A 23,205-nucleotide genomic window follows, 5' to 3' on the forward strand; every position below is an offset into this window, starting at 1 on the left:
GTATCGGTCAACTCTACAAATACCTGGGTGTAACAAATTGCAGAGATATGAAATGGAAGGATCAGACAGTCTCAGTCGTAGGTAAAACAAGTGGTAGACTGCTGTTCATTGGTAGGATACAGGAGAAATGCTGTCAGTTTACAAAGGAAATTTTATGCAAAACACTTGTGCGCTCCATCGTAGGATATTGCTCGTGAATGTGGGTCCGTGCCAGATGGGACTAACAGGGGATATTGAATGTACACAATGAAGGGGCGGCACAAATGGTCACAGGTTTGTTGGACCACAGGGGAGTGACGTCACGGAGATGCTAAGAGAACTGCACTGACAGATGCACGAGGTAAATGCAAATATACTAGAAATTTTCTAGAACCAACTTTAAATGATAAATCTAGGAATATTTTACAAACCCTACGTATTGTCCCGTAGGGGTCGCGAAGACGAATGGTTCAAATAGCTCTGAGCACCATGGGACTTAACATCTGAGGTCATCAGTCCCCTAGAACTTAGTACCACTTAAACGTAACTAACCTAAGGGCATCACACACATCCATGCCCGAGGCAGGATTCGAACCTGCGACCGTAGCGATCGCGAGGTTCCAGACTGAAGCGCCTAGAACGCCTCGGCCACACCGGCCGGCCGCGAAGACGAGATGAGACTAATTGCAGCATTCCTGGAGGCCTTTAAGTACTCATTCTTCCTGCGCTTCGTACGTGAATAGATCGGGAAAAAGTCCTAATAACTGGTACAATGGCAAGTACTGTTTGCGGTGCAGTTTACAGTGTGCTGGATCGAGAGTCGAACTCGTGACCTTCGCCATTTGCTCTACCGACTGAGCTACCCAACCACAACTCAAGACCCATTCTCACAGCTTTAATTCCCCCACTACCTTACCCGCTACCTTCCAAGTTTCACAGAAGCTCTCCTGCGAAACTTGCAAGACTAGTACTGCGAGCACATGACTTATCCACAGCCTGGTGAATGTTCCCAGAATGAAATTTTCGCTCTACATTGGAGCGTGTGCTGATATGAAGCTTCCTGGAAGTTTAAAACTATGTGTTGGACCAAGACTCGAAATCAAGACCCGTGCTTTTCGCGAGCAAGTGCTCTACCGACTGAGCTAACCAAGCACGATTCACGACCAGTCCTCACAGCAGTAATTCCGCCAGTATCTCATCTCCTACCTTCCAAAGGTCACAGGAGATCTTCTATACAACTTGCAAGAGTAGCACTTCTGGAACAAAGGATACTGCGAAGACATGGTTTAGCCACAGCCTACGGGATGTTTCCAGAACAGAGCACTTACCAGCGAAAGGCAAAGGTCCTGTGTTCGAGTCTCGGTCGAGCGCACAGTTTTTATCCGCCAGGAAGTTTCACATCAACGCACATCCCGCTGCAGAGTGAAATTTCATTCTGGAAACATGCCCCAGCTGTGGATAAGTCATGTATTCGCAATATCCTTTCTTCGAGAAGTGCTAGCCTTGTAAGTTTCACATGAGAGCTTCTGTAAAACTTGGAAGGTAGCAGGTAAGGTACTGGTAGAATTAAAGCTGTGAGAACAGGTCGTGAATTGTGCTTAGGTAGCGTGTGCAGTTAGAAGACTGGCTGCCCTCTGTGATAAAAAGACTTAGTGAAGGAATCAACGATGAACTTTAACGAGTGTCATGTGGCGTCAGCCCAGACCAAAGCCCACGAACAATAACGAACAAAACGATGACGGGAAAAAAAATCGCTAGAGCACTTGTCCGCGAACGGCGAACTTTCCGAGTTCGAGTCTTGGTCCGGCACACAGTCTTAACCTGCCAGAAATTTTCAAATCAGTTTACCTTCCGCTGCAGATGGAAAATTTCATTCTGCATTTTACAGTTTGCAGAGCACAGATGCATATATAAATGTAGACGTAGATATACGATTCAGCCGGCCGCGGTGGCCGAGCGGTTCTAGGCGCTTCAGTCCGGCACCGCGCGACTGCTACGGTCGCAGGTTCGAATCCCACCTTGGGCATGGATGTGTGTGATGTCCTTAGGTTAGTTAACTTTAAGTAGTTCTAAGTTCTAAGGGACTGATGACCTCAGATGTTGTCCCATAGTGTTCAGAGCCATTTTTATACGATTCAGATTATAAATTTCGCCGCCCAGTCGATGTAGTGGATGTAGTGAATATCTGCGAGAAATTCATCCACATCAGCAGCTAGATGCGGACGAAACGGAACCTCAGTCGACTACAAGGTCATGAGAGACGAAGCACAAGTTCGAATTGTTTCTGGGATAGGGATGGAAATCGACCGTGTCCTTTCAACGGAAACGCGCCTCATTGTCCTTGAGCGATTTAGGGAAATCACGAAAAACCTTAACCGGAGTGATCTGACGCTGATTTGAAACGTTGACCTCCTAAATGCGAGTCCACTGACATAACCACTGCGTCGCCTCACTCCTTGGAGACGGACGAGCATTGTCCTCCGTGACGAGGACGTCTTCTCCCTAGAAATGTCAATCTATGCCCCGTACACTTACAATTTGAAATGGATTATCAAGAAAAATTAAAATTGCAAAGTCTAGTACAGATTCAGTACACGAGTAATATATAGTACTTAAGCAAAACCGGATGAATATTAAACACAGCGTGAACCAAATATGACATGTTGCTGAATCAGGTCATATTATTTGTTACTCGTGCAACTTTGGGGGAGGGTGATGGCAGCGTAGAAACAGAGAGAATTCCTCACAGTTACTCCCAGATTTACAAGCGACGGTTTCTCCAACGAATCGCGATAGTTGTGGTCGCGATGCCACAAACTAACTATTGTGGTCGCTTGAGTCTCATGCTGGCTCCATGTTGACATCACTTTATTACCAGAGACGTCACTGCCATGGTCTTCCTGTCCTGGAACTAGTTCCCTGTTCACATTTCTTCCACCGGCATACAAGACCCCTCACTCCTATAGCTGTCCGCCTGCTTAGCTGAGTGTAACGTGTTTCCTTCACGTTCGAATCCCGGACGGGTTGACGTGTTGGAGATTTTCTCCTATCGTGCACTGGGTGTCGTCGTCCTCATCATCACCGACATGCAAGTCGTCCAGTGTGGAGTCACCTACAAAAAGACTTGCGACTCGGCGGCCCAACTTCCCCAGACGGGGTCTCCCGGCCATCAATGCCACACGATCATTTCATTATTACCCCCATAGCTGGCACATTCAGGCAGCGCTATGATTAGTTGAAGTGTAGGTGGCAAGAGTGCTGTTGTCTGTTGGGACGGTTCCCGGAGGGCTATAAGTGGAAGCGTCGTTGGCGTTGTAATCGCAAGTGACAGCGATGTGTTGGTCTCGATCACCTGAGGTTGCCTTAGAACCTTTGGGAGGGCCAGCTGACCAGGTCATCAGTCCCCTAGAACTTAGAACTACTTAAACCTAACCAACCTAAGGACATCACACACATCCATGTCCGAGGCAGGATTCGAACCTGCGACCGTAGCGGTCGCGCGGTTCCAGACTGAAGCGCCTAGAACCGCTTGGCCACACCGGCCGGCAGACCCCAGAAGGGATGAAACACATTTATCGCCCATGACTTGCTGATCGTCACTCACCGCGGCCGAACGTGTGCGAAAAGGCTTCTGGGAGGAACCCCGGGCTGCGATAAATCTTTACTGTGTCTTGGAGCCCTCTCTAAGGCCTTGAAATGCCTCTTCAACGCATCTTTAACGATTATCTTACTGTTCTGGCATTCCAAGGCGACCATGGAGTCCGCTGTAAAAAATAATATCCCACGGGCACCTTTGTGTCTATGTTTTAAACATCAGCAAGCCACACGGCTCGAGATAAAAGGAAGAATTCGACTGCGACTAGTCTAAAGCAGTGCTTTCACTATATTTGAATTAGGTGCCTATTACAAGAATGTACCTTTAATATACTGAGTAGTACCTCAAATATGCGGAATATCCAGTTAAAACTGGTGGGGATTGCTTGATGACATCTATAGCAACTGTTCACTTTTCTCTTTTCATCTTCATTTTTTTATTTATTCCGACTTGGTATGTTTGACTGGATACCAGTGCTAAATTCACAACCAACCCCATGAGACTCACTAGTGAAATCCGATACTTGTATAGTTAGCTGCTGTTTTGTTGACCCCTTCAGTGGTGACGTTAATCTCTGGAGGGAAACGTTTACATAGAATGAATTGCGACCCTTGTTATATTTTCCATCGCTCCTTACCAGCGAACGCTATGCAGTATCTACTTGCGGATCACGTGCCTTTGTTCGTTCACCTCTAGCCTCCAGCAAGATGAATGTATTTTTAAACTACAGAAACAGTTCTATCACTCCAGAGTTGGTCGCTTCACTATGTGGACACGATGGTGCTTGTACGACTTCCAGGTCGTCTGTCCCAATCTTCTAGACTGCGTTTTGAGACACTCTCGTGTGAGATGTGTGTCCTGAGACGCAGTTTACACCAATGTGTGCTGTGAAGCCTCTAGTGTGTCTGAGTTAAAGGAAGTTTCAGTCAGACTTACATTCAATTTCTAAAGCGCCCCTTCTCCATGGAGGGGCTAGCTGAAACAACGATTAAGTTGTATGTATCAATATCTCTAGTAGACAACAGTATCTCACGTTCACTAGTTCGTAGTCACAGTAGCACTGTCCACGGCTGCTTTTAATACTCCGTGCATGCTCTGCAACAGCGAGCAACCATTGCAACACCTGGAAACGAGATGTAAACTTGACAGGAGTTAAACTGTGCCACACAATGAAGGCACAGATGGAACTGCACGGGGAATCACGGCACAGTGCTGTATGTGTGACCTTTAATGCTACATGTATAATACTTTGCAACAGTTAATGTATGTGTAATACACTGACGGGAAAAATCGCAGCACCAAGAAGCAGTTGTGTGATACAAACGAAAGGTGTTTGACTTGTTTCTACATCAGAAAGATGATGTCTTTTCATATTTCACGCTAGTCGCTTAAGAGTGGCACTGATAGCGCCACTATGACGGTGCGAATAGGTTTGCTTTAAATACACGCTGTAACGGTCGTGAGCACTTGTTACGTTTGAGACTGGTTGTGGTGAGTTGATGTAAGTCAAGAACGCCTTTAAGGAGCCATTATTAACCCCTCACTGAGTTTCAACGAGAACATATAATAGGGCTACGAGAAGCTGCATGTTCCTTCTGCGATGCTGCAGAAAGACTTGGCAGGAATGTAGCCACTGTTGACGATTGCAAGAATGTACGGTGGCAAGGGGACCGGTTTCCGGACGACCACGTGGCATGCCGAGAGGGATGACCATAGTGTTCTAAATACGGGTCTGGCACATTGCACTGCATCTGCAGCAGCAATTTTAGCAGCAGTTTGCACCACAGTGACACAACGAACTGTAACTAATCAGTTTCATCAAGGACAGCTTCGAGCCAGAAGCCCTGTTGTATGCATTCCACTGACACCAAACCACCACCGTCTGCGTCTTCAGTGGTATCGAGTGAGAGCACTTTGCAGGGCATGGTGAAGGTCTGTTGTGTTTTCTGAGGAAATCCGGTTTTGTCTCGGTTCCAGTGATGGCCGTGCATTGGTTAGAAGAATGCCAGTTAAGGGTCTACATCCAATCTCTCCACAAGCTAGGCACATTTGACTTCTGCCTGGAATTATGATCTCGGGCGCGATTTCGTATGACAGCAGGAGCACTCTCGTGGTTATTCCTCGCACCTGACAGCGGAGTTGTACGTCAGTCTGGTGCTTCGACTTGTTACGCTGCCAATTATGAACAGCATTCTAGTGTGTGTTTTCCAACACGCTAACTCTCGGCCACATGCTGTTGTTGTACCCCAACATGCTCTACAGAGTATCGACATGCCTTGGCCTGCTCAATCACCAGACCCGTAACCAATCGAGAACATTTGGGACATCATCGGACGACAGCGTCAGCCACAGTCAGCATTAGCCGTCCCCGTATTGACCGGACAAGTGCAATAGCCGTCCCTCAAACTGACATCCGGCACCTTTACAACACAATGCAGGCACGTTTGCAGTTTGTGATAGGTTTGTTCGCATAAGGATCGACAGAAAACCAACACAACAACAATATTTCTGATATACATGCCGACGTCGGAAGCTTAAGATGAAGAAATAGTACACTATGGCCATTAAAATTGCTACACCAAGAATAAATGCAGATGATAAACGGGTATTCATTGGACAAATATATTATACTAGAACTGACATGTGATTACATTTTCACGCAAATTAGGTGCATAGATCCTGAGAAATCAGTACCCAGAACAACCACCTCTGGCCGTAATAACGGCCTTGCTCCGCCTGGGCATTGAGTCAAACAGAGCTTGGATGGCGTGTACAGGTACAGCTGCCCATGCAGCTTCAACACGATACCACAGTTCATCAACAGTAGTGACGTGTGTTGTGACGAGCCAGTTGCTCGGCCACCATTGACCAGATGTTTTTAACTGGTGAGAGATCTGGAGAATGTGCTGGCCAGGGCAGCAGTCGAACATTTTCTGCATCCAGAAAGGCCCGTACAGGACCTGCAAAATGCATTATCCTGCTGAAATGTAGGGTTTCGCAGGGATCGAATGAAGGGTAGAGCCACGTGTCGAAACACATCTGAAATGTAACGTCCACTGTTCAAAGTGCCGTCAATGCGAACAAGAGGTGACCGAGACGTGTAATCAATGGCACCCCATACCATCACGCCGGGTGATACGCCAGTATGGCGATGACGAATACACGCTTCCTATGTGCGTTCACCGCGATGTCGCCAAACACGGATGCGACTATCATGATGCCGTAAACAGAGCCTGGATTCATCCGAAAAAATGACGTTTTGCCATTCGTCGTTCAGTGCACCATCGCAGGCGCTCCTGCCTGTGATGCAGCGTCAAGGGTAACCGCAGCCATGGTCTCCGAGCTGATAGCCCATGCTGCTGCAAACGTCGTCGATCTGTTGTTGTCTTGCAAACGTACCCATCTGTTGACTCAGGGATCGAGACGTGGCTGCACGATCCGTTACAGCCATGCGGATAAGATGCCTGTCATCTCGACTACTAGTGATACGAGGCCGTTGGGATCCAGCACGGCGTTCCGTATTACCCTCCTGAACCCACCGATTCCATATTCTGCTAACAGCCATTGGATCTCGACCAACGCGAGCAGTAATGTCGCGATACGATAAACCGCAATCGTGATAGGCTACAATCCAACCTTTATCAAAGTCGGAAACGTGGTGGTACGCATTTCTCCTCCTTACGCGAGGCATCACAACAACGTTTCACCAGGCAACGCCGGTCAACTGCTGTTTGTGTATGAGAAATCGGTTGGAAACTTTCCTCATGTCAGTACGTTGTAGGTGTCGCCACCGGCGCCAACCTTGTGTGAATGCTCTGAAAAGTTAATCATTTGCATATCACAGCATCTTCTTCCTGTCGGTAAAAATTTCGCGTCTGTAGCACATCATCTTCGCGGTGTAGCAATTTTAATGGCCAGTAGTGTATATGAGGATATTGAAAGGGTAACAGTGTACGTAAAGGGTGACGAAAATCTAACAGTCATGGGGGGACTGGAATGCAGTTGTAGGGGAAGGAGTAGAAGATTACAGGAGAATTTGGGCTTAGGACAAGGAATGAGAGCAAGACAGACTAATTGAGTTCTGTAAAAAATTTCAGCTAGTAATAGCAAATACTCTGTTCAAGAATCACAAAAGGAGGAGATATACATGGAGAAAGCGGGGTGACACGGGAAGATTTCAATTAGATTGCGTAATCAGGCACTGGACTGTAAAGCGTATCCAGGAGCGGGTACAGACTCAGATCACAATGTAAAAGTGATGAAAAATAGGCTGAAGTTTAAGAGATTAGGCAGGAAGAATCAATACGCAATGAAGTGGGATATGGAAGTACTAAGGAATGACGAGATACGCTTGAAGTTCTCTAAGGCCATAGATATAGCAATAAGGAATAGGTCAGTAGGCAGTACAGTTGAAGAGGAGCGGACATCTCTAAATAGGGCAATCACAGAAGTTGGAAAGAAAAACGTAGGTACAAATAACGTAACCGTGAGGGACTATGAGTAAAAGAAGAAATAATTCAGTTCACCGATGAAAGAAGGAAGTAAAGCTAAGTTCATTGAAATTCAGAAAACAGAAAAACAAGTCGTTGAAGAATGAAATAAATAGAAAGTGGAGAGAAGCTAAGAGGAAATGGCTTCATGAAAAATGTGAATAAATCGAAAAAGAAATGATTATCGGAAGGACTGACTCAGCGTATAGGAAAGTCAAAATAAGCTTCGGTGAAATTAAAAGCGACGGTGGTAACATTAAGAGGACAACGGGAATGGCACTGTTGAATGCAGAGGAGAGAGCGGATAGGTGGAAAGAGTGCATTGAAGGCCTCTATGAGAGGGAAGACTTGCGTGATGTGATAGAGGAAGAAACAGGAGTCAGTTTAGAAGAGACAGGGGATCCAGTATTAGAATCAGAGTTTGAGAGAGCTTTTGGAGGACTTAAGATCAAATAAGGCGGAAGGGATACATAATATTTCATCAGAATTTCTCTAATCATTGGAGAAGTGGCAACAAAACAACTATTCATGTTGGTGTGTAGAATGCATTAGTCCGGTGACATACCATCTGACTTTCGGAAAAATATTATTCACACAATTCCTCAGTGCGAAAGAACTGACAAGTACGAATATCGCACTTTTAGATTAACAGCTCGTGTATAGAAGTTGCTAACAAGAATGATATACAGAAAAGGAAATTGAGGACGTGTTTGGATTCAGGAAAGCTAAAGGCACACCAAAACAGCAATTCTGGCTTTTCAGTTGATAATGGAAGCAAGACTAAATAAAAAATCAAGACACGTTCATAAGATTTGTCGACCTGGAAAAAGCATATGACAGTGTAAAATGCTGCGAAATGTTCGAAATTCTGAGAAAAATACGGGTAAACTACAGGGAGAGACGGGTAAAATACAATATGTACAAGAGCCAAGAGGGAATAATAAGAGTGGCCGATCATCTACATCTACATCCATACTCCGCAAGCCACCTGACTGTGTGTGGTGGAGGGTACTTTGAGTACCTCTATCGGTTCTCCCTTCTATTCCAGTCTCGTAGTGTTCATGGAAAGAAAGATTGTCGGTATGCCTCTGTGTGGGCTCTAATCTCTCTCATTTTATCCTCATGGTCTCTTCGCGAGATATACGTAGGATGGAGCAATATACTGCTTGACTCCTCGGTGAGGGTATGTTCTCGAAACTTCAACAAAAGCCCGTACCGAGCTACTGAGCGTCTCTCCTGCAAATTCTTCAACTGGAGTTTATCTATGATCTCCGTAACGCTTTCGTGATTACTAAATGATCATGTAACGAAGCGCGCTGCTCTCCGTTGGATCTTCTCTATCAACCCTATCTGGGACGGATCCCACACCGGTGAGCAATATTCAAGCAGTGGGCGAACAAGTGTACTGTAACCTGCTTCCTTTGTTTTCGGATTGCATTTCCTTAGGATTCTTCCAATGAATCTCTGTCTGGCATCTGCTTTACCGACGATCGATCAACTTTATATGATCATTCCATTTTAAATCACTCCTAATGATTACTCCCAGATAATTTATGGAATTAACTGCTTCCAGTTGCTGACCTGCTATATTGTAGCTAAATGATAAAGGATCTTTCTATGTATTTGCAGCACATTACACTTGTCTACATTGAGATTCAATTGCCATTCCCTGCACCATGCGTCAATTCGTTCCAGATCCTCCTGCATTTCAGTACGATTTTCCATTGTTACAACCTCTCGATATACCACAGCATCATCCGAAAAAAGCCTCAGTGAACTTCCGATGTTATCCACAAGGTCATTTATGTATATTGTGAATAGCAACGGTCCTACGACACTCCTCTGCGGCACACCTGAAATCACTCTTACTTCGGAAGACTTCTCTCCATTGAGAATGATATGCTGCGTTCTGTTATCTAGGAGCTCTTCAATCCAATCACACAATTGGTCTGATAGTACATGTGTTCTTACTTTGTTCATTAAAAGAACTATATCAAACGCCTTGCGGAAGTCAAGAAACATGGCATCTACCTGGGACCCCGTATCTATGGCCCCCTGAGCCTCGTAGACGAATAGCGCGAGCCGGGTTTCACACGATCGTCTTTTTCGAAACCCATGCTGATTCCTACAGAGTAGATTTCTAGTCTCCAGAAAAGTTATTATACTCGAACATAATACGTCTTCCAAAATTCTACATCTGATCGATGAAACGAAAGGGATATGTGGAGCCGGCCGGTGTGGCCGTGCGGTTAAAGGCGCTTCAGTTAGGAACCGCGTGACCGCTACGGTCGCAGGTTCGAATCCGGCCTCGGGCATGGATGTGTGTGATGTCCTTAGGTTAGTTAGGTTTAATTAGTTCTAAGTTCTAGGCGACTGATGACCTCAGACGTTGAGTCGCATAGTGCTCAGAGCCATTTGAACCATTTTTGGATATGTGGAAAACACTGTCAAGTAAAATGGACATGATGATAGGACATCTGTTAAGACATCATGAACGAAGTGCTCGGTTATAAAGGGTCTAAGTGAGGAATGTAGTCTTTCATCCCACTGTTCAATCGGTACACCGAGGAAGCAATGGTGGTTATAAAAGAAAAGTTCAGGAGTGGAATTAAAATTATTTGTGGAAGGATATCAGTGATACGATTCATTGATGACACTGCTATCTTGAGTGAAAGTGAAGAAGAATTATATGATCAGTTCAATGGAATGAACAGTCTAATGAGTACAGAATATGGACTGAGAGTAAATCGAAGAAACACAAAAATAATGAGAAATAGCAAAAATGAGAACAGCGAGAAACTTAATATCAGGATTGATGGTCACAAAGTAGATGAAGTTAAGGAATTCTGCTACCTAGGCAGCAAGGAGGACATCGAAAACAATCACCAGCAAAAAGGACTTTCCTGGCCAAGAGAAGCCTGCTAGCATCAAACATAGCCCTTAATTCGAGAATGAAATTTCTGAGAATGTGCGTCTGGAGCACAGCGTTGTATGGTAGTGAAACATGGACTATGAAAAACCGGAACGGAAAATAATCGAAGCATTTGCGATGTGATGCTACAGACAAATGTTGAAAATTAAGTGGGGTGATAAGGTAAGGAATGAGGAGATCCTGCGCAAAATCTGAGACGAAAGGGATATTTGGGAAACACTGTCAAGGAAAATGGACATGATGATAGGACATCTGTTAAGACGTCAAGGAATGACTTGCATTGTCCTAGAGGGAGCTTTAGAGAGCTAAAAACTGTAGAGGAAGGCAGAGACTGAAATACATCCATCAAATAATTGAGGACATATGTTGCAAGTGCTACTCTGAGATGAAGTGGTTGGCACAGCAGAGAAATTCGTGGTGGGCCGCATCAAATCAGTCAGAAGATTGATGGCTCAAAATACAAAAATTACACCCTTATTCTCGCAACCCACTGTCTCCTTTCCGTCCCACCGTTTCATCACCCTTGCTGCAGTCACCATCAAATCGGCTGTCACCAGTATATATCGAAACAACCAAGCCATTACCAAGGATACTCTCAACACATCTACCATTATAGTCCCCGTCTCAAGTATCCTGTTAACACTACCATTTTTACTCAAAAGATCTCCTTCTACAAATATTTCCCTGTTATTAAGATTTCCAGTTAAGTCAATTCCAGCATAAAACTTTAACCGCCACAGAAACATCACCACCACCTTGCACTAGCATGGTGCAACCCACGTGATTCTCAATATTCATTCCATGTCACATAACTTATCTTATTCAGTAAATATGATACCATCAACAACCTGCGTCACACACTGTCATAAAGCAACAACTCCACTACCATCCCTCCCCCATCAAGTCGTCCCACAACAATCCAATAATGCAACGACAAATAATCGTTCAAACGACCCAACAAAGACCCTTTATCAAAATAAACCACCAAAAAATTGTATACTAATCCCAATAACACTCATTATATGAGGCCAACACCTTCCCCTTTTCCTTACACAATCACAGACATGCGAAACAAAATCTCTTTCACCCAGAATCCAACTTGATTCATTACAAAGTCATTACTCCTTAAATTGAAAATGTTCCATATATGACCTGCTCTCATGAAAAGCCTAATCCCATAAAATCTTTAAATCCTTATCCCCACATACAAACGTATTTTTCCAGTTGGATGAATATGAATACGTTCTTCTGTTAATAACCAACTCAGACATACAAACGAAAAATGAAGCGTTGAAGACCCAGCACAAGCAGGATGGATCACAGCTGAAGTTTTCTAATAGCAGTTCCTCACAAAAGCCTCAGATAATTTGAATCTGAATGAAATCTTTTTACAGAAAAGACTGGTGTTGTAAGGAGATTAACCACTGTAACTGGGTCCTCATATCGGTAACGAGAAGCCGGAACTGCGCATTCCAAGAACGTTGAACAAAATCTCCGTTTAATTGCATCGTGTCTGCTATATACGAATAGCTCTTGAAAAGAGATTTAAATGAGTTCCCTCAGAATGGGAAGAGCACTCGTTGAGAACTGGTAGTAAAGGTATGAATAAAGAGTCTCCCGGGCCGGAATGCTAATTTATTTATAAGTCGAGTGAATGAAACGTGTGTAGCTCAAACAAACCAATCATTGTTAGGGTATGACAGCTACTTGTATTAGATATGAGAAGGAACCAACACATTACAGATTTATTTATCATATATTATTGTCAAGTGTAAAAGATGTTGGGTAGGAATTAGTAACATCCGTACATTTAATAGTAATAGCAATAATAACAATAACAAAAAAAACAAAAAGGTTTATTAAGCTCAGCTTGTAGCCATATTTACAAATTACTTTTCCAATGTGAATGCAAAATGTGTTGTTCCACATCATTACGATTTATCATTCAAATGATTCATGGAACATGAAACTAATTGACTTACTATCTAACATGACAGAACCTAGAATCATTTATAAAATAAACGTATAGATTATTAAACTGAACTAAACTCAGTCCGAACAGACCTTCGAAGGCCCAACTCTACCGACCGATCGCTGTGTCACCCTCAGCCCACAAGCGTCACTGGAGGCGGATATGGAGGGGCATGTGGTCACCACACTGCTCTCCTGGCCGCACGTCAGTTTAGAGGCCCGTAGCCGCAACTACTCAATCAAGTAGCTCCTCAGTTTGTCTCACAGGAGCTGAGTGCGACCCGCTTGCCAACAGCGCTCGGCAGACTGGATGAAACACGTAGGTTAACCAATTGAAAATGTGAAGCTTATATGAAATAGTGAATGGCAACGTGGAAAGGTATTAAGGAGTGCCATACCTGTGCAGTTTCAATGAGTCCATCTAAAGGTCCCAAACACAGTTTATAAGGACTGACATTAGTCACTGTGGAAAGAAATAGAATATAAAATTTTAATTACTACTGCTACAAACTAACTTTAACCAACAATCCTGCCACCAGTAGACACTCAGAAAGAGAACAAGCAAATTCCACATGAAATAACGCGAATCGCGAACACCGCGTCAGTGGCAAAATTATAAACATACTGTTGAAGAAAGTTATTGAAATGTTGGCCACGAACCAACGAATTCTTTATAAGGAACATAAACTTGACGCACCCCTAAGTTACACTTCACAAAATGTTGAAGAAGTCTCAATGCTATTGCTGCATCAGCAAATAAAGTTTGAGATTTTAATATTTAACAGAGTGAAAAATCTTGCGCGAACTTATCACTTACCTCATTTAGCTTGAAATACGATTAAAAATTTCTCACAAAATTTCAGGGATGTTAATCTGATTTGAAGCTTGAACTACCTCATTAAAACATATTCCTTAAATTTATGGTAATTCAGAGAGTTCATTTTTAGAGTTCTGTACCTCACTCGGTAAAAACGGAACCCTTGGGATCGGTTTATTGTGTCACGTTTTTGATACCCGCAAACTCATCGAAACCTATAGGGTACTTCCCGTTGACCTACAATCATGAAATATTGCAAGAGTCGTGGTTTCACAGTACAAGCAAGGAAATAATTCATAAACTGTTAATTCATTGTCAGCTTATACGAAAAGTATTTTCTGTCAATTGTTATCTGACTGTCTGTCTGTCCGTCGTTTAAAAACCCTTTTTCTTATAAACTGAAGGACGTATAAAGTTGAAATTCATGTCACATATAGCTGTGAAAAAATTAACGTTCTAAGTCAATGCAGTTAAAAAATATGGCCATTTGTGTCACATTTTTTAATACTTGAAAATACGCTATCAAAACCTATAGGGTACTTCCAGTTGACCTAGAACCATGAAATTTCGCAGGAAGCAAGGTTTCACAATACAACTAAAGGAAAAAATCCGAAAATTGTTAAACTGTAATTAAATCACATAAATAATATCTTTTTTCATTAGGGCATTGAAATCTGGTAGTTTCGCAGTACAGAGCGGATCAGGTTATGGTTGTGGAAAGCGGCCGAGATCAGTTACTGTTAGTCGCCCAAAATTCACAAACTTTATTTTTCTAAAAACATTTAATCACACATGCCCTTAAAGGCAATCAAAAATAGTACAGCTGAAAGCCTGAACACAAGTTATTAAAATTGCTTTAAGGAATACACACGGCTGAAGGCCTTGCTTAAAAATATTTGACATAAAAGATCGGCTGAATGCCCCACACTGAACAAGGCTTAAGGCCTGGATTACAAGAATTTACAATATTGCAAAATTCCCCCTTTCAAAAAAAATTAGTTCAAACAAGAATCTTCAAAGTTTAACTTAAGATGGCTGAAGGCCTTATCTTAAAATTAAAACAAAGTAAATTAATAGGCGGCTGAAGGCCTCGAACAGTAATTGAGACAAAAATCACAATCTAAAAACAACAGAACAATGGTCCTGAGAAGTGTTCCAAGGTTCGGCCAGAGGAGGTAACTCTAACGCAAGGTCAGGTGAGATAGGCAGCCAAGAATAAGATTAAGTAATCAGGTGGCAACCCGACCCAGGGACGGCTGAAGGACCAACCAACAACCTAATCAGTCCCCTTCCGCCAACCAATGGCACGACAACGGAAAATATCAGCCAAGGATGAAGACACCAGCAGTAGTACGTCTTCAAAATTGGCGTCTAACAGTGAAGGCACAATAGCCACTCCAAAATATGAACAACACCAAGGCTGTCGAACTACACGCTGTGCCGGACAGCATCAACACAGCGAGGAAAACACACTGCCGGAAAACTATGCTTACGACCAGGGCAGGTAACTGGAATGTTAACGGCCACAAGGCAGAAGATACCGCTGGTGCACTTCACTAATAAATTATAATCATTTCAAAAGTTAAACACCATACAGGAAGTCGGCTGCAAGATTTTGCCGACTCCAGCACTCCATCACGTTGCTGCTTGTGGGAACAGCTCAGGAAGCAACAAACAGTAATCAACGAAGAGATGTCACAGCAGTTGAGGTTTCATAACAGATTCACTGATTATGCAACTTCAGTATGCAGGTTCGGTGGGCGACGAACTTTGCAGCTCTCACAGCTAGTGCCACACAACTCCAAAAGCGCGTGCATGCCGCCAGCGGCTCCAGCCTGACCTCACGCCACAGAGACTTCCCCGCTGCTCCGTCGCAACCGACCAACTGCCTCACACACACCATGACACGGAAATACAGCTGCCACACCAAAGAAGGTACAGCAGTACTAGTATCGATGAACGCTGCTGCTGCCGCCACTGACGCAAGCAACTGAGCAGCTCCTTCAGGTAGTAACTGAGGCAGCAATAAGACGCCACTCGATGCTGACAAAATGCCAAAAAAGAAAAACAGCATCAGCGCGAGCCGACCACGGTTCAGGCATTCATTGCATTCATCGTCGCCCAAAAGAATAATAGAATAATATTACTGCATGCAAACATAAAATGTAAGTTCTAGTCAGTTCTACTAGGTAAACTCTAATTATTTTATTGAATCTTCTTTCTCTACATATATAAACTGAAGGCTCGTGCTCGCTTCTTTTTTATGTACGGACTAGTCACAGAAATACGGTAAAGATCTTCACATTGTCTTGGAATTGCCGAGATTGGTCTCTTGCGAGTATCGATGTCGATAACGCACAAAAATCGTAAAGATTCTCTATTCCTGGGATGTATGAAGTATGTACTATGACCGTTTAATGAGTAATAAAACACTTTTTTATCGATCAATTACGGTTGAAAAACGGCGGGAATTTGGTGGAAATATACCAGCTTCAGCTCCTATAGTTTCATGACGTTCCGATAGGTGGCAGCACTATACGTAGCCTTCTAAATGGTGTCCGTAACGGAGGTGGACTCAAGAGGAGAGCAATCATTGACTTTCTTTTGGCGGAAAACCAGAGCATTACAGACATTTATAGGTGATTGCAGAATGCCTACGCAGGCCTGCCAGTCAATTATGTCTTTATGTCGAAGTTTACGTGTATTCAGAAAAGGTACAAGCTCTCTGGTTCTGTTCGGTGGTTCTTCATTCTTCAGCACAAGAGTAGGTGGTAAAGCAGTGGAGTCATGAGGCATTTCGTTCAGCACATCTTGAAATAAGTGTAAATATCTGTCCCAATGCTGATGCTTTCTGTGACAATAAAGTCTGCAAAGCTTATTGATTTCTTTCATAATCCGTTCAGATGGGTTACAATGTGGTGAGTACAATGAAATAAAAACAAGTTTGATTTTATGGTTCCGAAGCATGCGTGACCAAACACCAGATCTGAATTGAGGTCCGTTATCTGAAATAACTTTACTAACGTGTCCAACTTCACGCAAGAAATTTTTAACGAAGGCGTTGGATACAGACCGTCCAGTGGCTTTACGTAACGGAGTGAAAGAAACAAATTTTGAAGTAAGTTCAACAGCGACTAGAACGTACGAAAATCCATTCGATGTTCTGACAAGGGGTCCCAAGAAATCAACAGCAGCAAATTCTCTTAATTTTGAAGGAATGATAGGAAACAACGGAGCACGATGTGAGATAGTAGATGGATTCGCATTTTCACAAAGTTTACAAATAGACAAGACTCTTCGAATTCTCTTTTCCATACTGTTAAAATAACAAGTCGTTCGAAGAATATGATAACATTTTCGTGGACCAAAATGTGCGTAGCTGAAATGAATGTACCAAATGAGCTTATTAACAAAATCATCTGGAATGCAAAGTACCCATAGCTTGTCATCAACAGTGCAGCGTTTGAAGAGTATGTTGTTTCTAACCAGGTAATAATGCCGAATCTGAGTGTGTGTCTTTTCATGCCATTTACTTTTGATGTCTTTCCAAATCGGATCTTTATCTTGTTCATGAGCAATGTCCTTTAAAGATGTGGTGATGAAGTTTTCAAAGGTGACTTTCTGAATGTAAAGAATACTGAAATTTTTCTCGAGGTTGCCTTCTGTGTTACTTTTCTCAAGCCCAGCCGGTGCGCGTGACAGTGCGTCCGCAAGAATGTTCTCCTTGCCGGGAATGTAGACTATTGTGAAGTGGAATTCTTGCAGAAACAATGCCCAACGTTTTAACCTGTCATGATTTAATTTTGAAGACATAAGAAATTGTAATGCACGATAATCACTGTATACTTTTACGTGCTTACCAGAAAGAAAGAAACGGAATTTGTTAAATGCCCAAACGATAGCTGAAGCTTCTAATTCAGTAACGGAATAATTTTTTTTCAGATTTTGTTAGCACTCGGCTAGCAAAAGCAATGGTTTTCTGAACAGTAGTGTCATTTTCTGTGGCTTCTTGAAATAAATGGGCACCAAGACCGACTTTAGAAGAATCCGTGCTAAGGCAGAAATCTTGTGACAGATCTGGATGAGCTAGTATTGGCGCGTTAAGTAGCGTGATTCGTTGGGCGAAGCGTCTCTCATCACCGCAACAACGTCTCGAAAACCTGTCCGATATCCCGCGGTTTGGCCGACCGCACTCAGTTGTGACTCCTTCAGTGTTAGAACGCACGGATAGTCCCATTCGAGGTGACCGACAGATCACAATCTAACACGTCGCTGCACAACTGGACATCTCTGTTGGTAGTGCTGACACACTCACCCACTGGTTGGAGTACTTAAAGGAGTGTGCCCGCTGGGCTCCCCACGGAATAGCAGATGACCATAAAAAACAACGAAGGATCATGTGTGCGAAGCTGCTTCCGCGCTACACGGCTGATCACGACAATTTTTTGTCAAACACTGTTAATACATGGCTTCATCATTTCGAATCGGAAACAAAACGTCATCCGTCGACTCACCATTTCTCCTCCAAAGAACGTCTTCGGAGATTCTGTTTGATGTTCTCCCTAATGGTGCAACGATCAACTGTAAAGTGTGCTGTACTACACACAAGAAACGGAAGAAATGGCTTCCGCGTGTTCGTCGACACAAAAATGCAAATGAACTTCTGCTTCTCTACGACAACGCAAGGCCTCACACAAGTCTGCGCACCCTAGCAGAGCTCACAAAACTTCAACGGACTCTTCTTCCTCATTCACTTCCATCTGTTTGGCCCAATGAAGGATGTACTCCACAGGCTGCATACGTGAATGATAGGGGATGCAGCATGAGAAGGCTCTGACGTCGACCAGTAGCGTGGTACAGTGAGGACATACAGGCTCTCCCAGTAAATTGGCGTAAGGCCGTCGCATCGAGGAACATTATATTGAAAAATAGGATTTTGTGCCAAAAGAGTGGAAAAAAAAGTGTGATGTATTGGAATCCTGACTAAAATCAACCTGCTTTAAGAAAACAATATGTTGCGTTATTTGTTGAACGGCCCTCGTAAATAATTAAATCTGTACGAAACACTCAGTGGGCGAGTCCTACTAGCACTGGGCAATTTTTTTTTTAAATGATATTACTTTACTCATTTCATTTTTGATTAAAAACAAGAAAATTAATCCTGGAAGTGCTTTATTACAAAATAGAACAGAAAATTGCAACATGACCAATTATTCTCAAATAGCATTCATTAAAATCAAACGAATAATACATGTGAAATACACACTTATAGGTCAAAACATTTTGTACACTGCCCACCGCGAGGTTGGAGGACAATTGGCGGAATCTGACGCGGTAAGGGAAGCATATATGCGGAGCATAGACGATTGCGGAATAGTTCTAGCGACGGTTGTTGTTGTTGTGGTCTCCAGTCCTGAGACTGGTTTGATGCAGCTCTCCATGCTACTCCATCCTGTGCAAGCTTTTTCATCTCCCAGTACCTACTGCAACCTACATCCTTCTGAATCTGTTTAGTGTATTTATCTCTTGGTCTCCCTCTACGATTTTTACCCTCCACGCTGCCCTCCAATACTAAATTGGTGATCCCTTGACGCCTCAGAACATGTCCTACCAACCGATCCCTTCTACTGCTCAAGTTGTGCCACAAACTTCTCTTCTCCCCAATCCTATTCAATACTTCCTCATTAGTTATGTGATCTACCCATCTAATCTTCAGCATTCTTCTGTAGCACCACATATCGAAAGCTTCTATTCTCTTCTTGTCCAAACTATTTATCGTCCATGTTTCACTTCCATACATGGCTACACTCCATACGAATACTTTCAGAAATGGCTTCCTGACACTTCAATCAATACTGGATGTTAACAAATTTCTCTTCTTCAGAAACGCTTTCCTTGCCATTGCCAGCCTACATTTTATATCCTCTCTACTTCGACCATCATCGGTTATTTTGCTCCCCAAATAGCAAAACTCCTTTACTACTTTAAGTGCCTCATTTCCTAATCTAATTCCCTCAGCATCACCCGACTTAATTAGACTACATTGCATTATCCTTGTTTTGCTTTTGTTGATGTTCATCTTACATCCTCCTTTCAAGACACTGTCCATTCCATTCAACTGCTCTTCCAAGTCCTTTGCTGTCTCTGACAGAATTACAATGTCATCGGCGAACCTCAAAGTTTTTATTTCTTCTCCATGAATTTTAATACCTACTCCGAATTTTTCTTTTGATTTCTTTACTGCTTGCTCAATATACAGATTGAACAACATCGGGGAGAGTTCTAGCGACGGTACCGACAGCAAATGGGGAACTCCACCTACAGTTTTAAACATGATTGTTTCTCAGCAACCGTATATTACTTCCAACATAGGAATTACAGAGCCAACCAGATGCAAATAACTGTTCGGTACGCTGACCTATGTTTCAACTCCTCTAAGGATGTCTTCATCGGAATGAAATTTTGAGAAACTCTATAAAATAATACATAGAAAATTAAGAATGACAAAAATCACTAGCGGAGATGACAATTGTCATAACGTACAAAGGTTACTTACATAAAAGTACACTGCGAGAAATCATTGACCAGAATTAAGAGCAGATATGCTTAAGTCACAAAATAAAATAAAAGAAGTACCAGCCTTTGACACGTGTGCCTAGCTAGTAACAACATCAGACTAATCGGCCCAGTGGCTTACGTTGCAGCCACCAAAACAATACAAGTTGCGCCGCCTATTGGGCACTGACAATGACATGTGCCCTTTTGAAACATTATAACAGAAATAACTGAAAAGACACTCCTTTTAAAAACAAAATACAGTGGAAGAGAGCTTAAAGTATTTATGAAAATACACAGCAATCATGCAGTTTAAGTGTGACTAAGAGCCAGGTACTAGGCTTTATAGGAATTACTATTACGTAAAGGACAGAACAAAGTAGAAAACTTAACAAACAGCTGTACAATCCAGAAAATATCTGCATGAAGGTAACTTTTGTCGTGCACATCTATGAGGACGAAGAAAATACTGTCTCAGAACCAGAGATAGGAAAAAATAGTAAAAAAATGGATCAAAATTACGCGAATAGTGGATTAAACCCATTTTTAAAAAATCTGTTACATAATTGTAACTGTTCATTGAGGATGAGGCCATCATTCTTAGAAAAATGCTTGAATGTCTTCAGCTCTTAGAGTACGTTGATCCTCTGACCTTTCTTTTCTCTCCGCGAAATGGAAATTTTTCCGACGCCTTTCGGTTTGTGTCCGGAAATTAACAGATTATCAGCAAAAGTGGAATTATGTACATTAATTCCTCTTTACCCCAAGAAATGTTTCTTGTAACTGACATTAAAAGGTATTCCAGTTTTCCTATATAATAAACGGGACACGTATCACACACACTTGAACGGCGCGCCTGCTACGGTCGCAGGTTCGAATCCTGCCTCGAGCATGGATGTGTTTGATGTCCTTAGTTTAGTCAAGTATAAGTAGTTTCAAGTCTAGGGGCCATTTGAACTATCTGAACACTCCTGAATTGTGTATATCAGTAACTGTGGACTTGAGATTGTGAATGAAATTTTTTTGCAAGTTATTGTTAGTGGAAAAGGTAATTTCGAATCTAAATTTTTAATTAAAATAGGACGAATTTTATAAGATATATGGCCTAACAATGAAATAAAGGACATATTTTTGTACTCGTTACTTTCATAAACTGCACTGCTGCCTAATGTGGTCGCTTAAGCGGCAGTTTTAACTTTGAAGATCTTGTCAACGAACGTGCGACCATAGCCGTTATTAACTGCAATAATTTTATTTAGCTCAGCTCTTCATTAAGCTTGTCAGGTGACAAAGGTATAGAAACTGCAAAATGAAAGGCTGAATGGAAAAATGCTTTTTTGTGGGGATGAGGTTGCAATGAACTAGCGGGTACAATTTTATCTGTATTTGTGGCTTTTCGAAAAATACTGAAAGAAAGTCTGTCGTTGTCAATAGCAATACTGAGGTCCAAGTAATTAACCTGACGGCATTATTTTCTAATTCACAAGTGACGCTGATTTTTTTCGTGGAGACGACAAAATGTTCAAACAAATGCTTAATTCCCTCCCGGGAACCACTGTATGTGATCAAAATGTCGGCTAGGTACCGAGAATACGCCAAAACACCCAGATCAGAATCTGAAAAATTATTGAAGAATTAATGAAAATAACGGCCAAGATGCCTGCCAGTGGGTTAGCCATTGCCAGGCCGTCAGGCTGATGGTATAGTTTGCTACTGGAAACAAAATAGTTGTATTTAACTACTATTCTTAGCAAACGGATTAGGTTAGTGATTCGCTCAGCAGAAATATATCTTTAAAACTACATAGGTTTTTTCAAAACTGTCAATGGTTGTTTGAACGGGTATGTTAGTATACAGATTCGTAATACCTAATAAAAACAATTTAGTATCTTGATCACACTGTTGGTCTTTGATTTTACTGACTAGATTTTGGCTATTGTGACAGAGTAATCATTTCTAAAAACAAAGTTTTTTGTTTTTTTCGTGAAGAGACCTTGCTGACTCCTGATATGCACAGTTCATACTATTCACAATTGGATTGTGAATTTTTTGACTTTTAAACTGGGAATGCAAATTTCGGGCCTGTGGATTCATATTAATAAGCTGTTTTTTATGAAATTCTTTCATCAGATGCGTGGTGCTGTTAACGGCAAGCCTAAATGAATCAAGAGAGTCGAATCCTCATTTAGCTCAGAAACATTATTCTCCTCAAAAAATTGTAATGTTTTAGACAAGTATTCGTCCTGAGTAGCAATGATTACAGTACTAATGTAAGCTAAAGGAAAACAAGCCACTTATACCGAAGTCAGATGAAGGGAACGCTGTGATCGTTGCTATCAGAACGAATATGTGTCTAAAACACATCCACAATCCACCGGCCCGTAATTTCCGAGAATTGCGTGCCTTGTACGTAGATACCTGGTAGCAGACACGTCCAGAAATATACCAAGAGCTTGTCGGAATCACCATATGCAGAAAAGTTGTTGTATTGGGTTCCAAAGGTGCACCAAGATGCTGTGAAGGAGGTGGCCATTATGTTTTGATTCATCAGTATATGCAAAGCAAACCAATATTGCAATAGCCACTGCTCGTTGGTCTGAAGGCGATCAGTACCCATGAATGTCTGTACCTCAATAAAATTCATATTTATGTTAAACTGAGATATTTTCCACTCATTTCCTGCGGTCACAGTAAGATGGATATCATATAGTCATTTTCATAGCTAGGATTTGTGAGAGTCTGCAAGAAAACAATATGTGTAACTGTTTCTTCATTTCGTGATAGTTATATAAGTTACTTTATTAAATGAAGTTTTACAGAACTAAAGATGCAGTAGATCAAGTAGTTTGAATTTGCAGGTGCAGAA

At 42.4% G+C, this 23,205-nt stretch overlaps 1 protein-coding gene across 1 annotated transcript in view; it reads right to left on the bottom strand.

Moving 5' to 3' along the window:
- LOC124595948 (lachesin-like) overlaps positions 1-23,205 on the bottom strand; it is a 1,154,458-nt gene that overhangs the window by 921,066 nt on the left and 210,187 nt on the right. The window lies entirely within an intron of this gene.

This window comes from Schistocerca americana, chromosome 1 (genome assembly GCF_021461395.2).
Source record: "Schistocerca americana isolate TAMUIC-IGC-003095 chromosome 1, iqSchAmer2.1, whole genome shotgun sequence".
Lineage (NCBI taxonomy): Eukaryota > Metazoa > Arthropoda > Insecta > Orthoptera > Acrididae > Schistocerca > Schistocerca americana.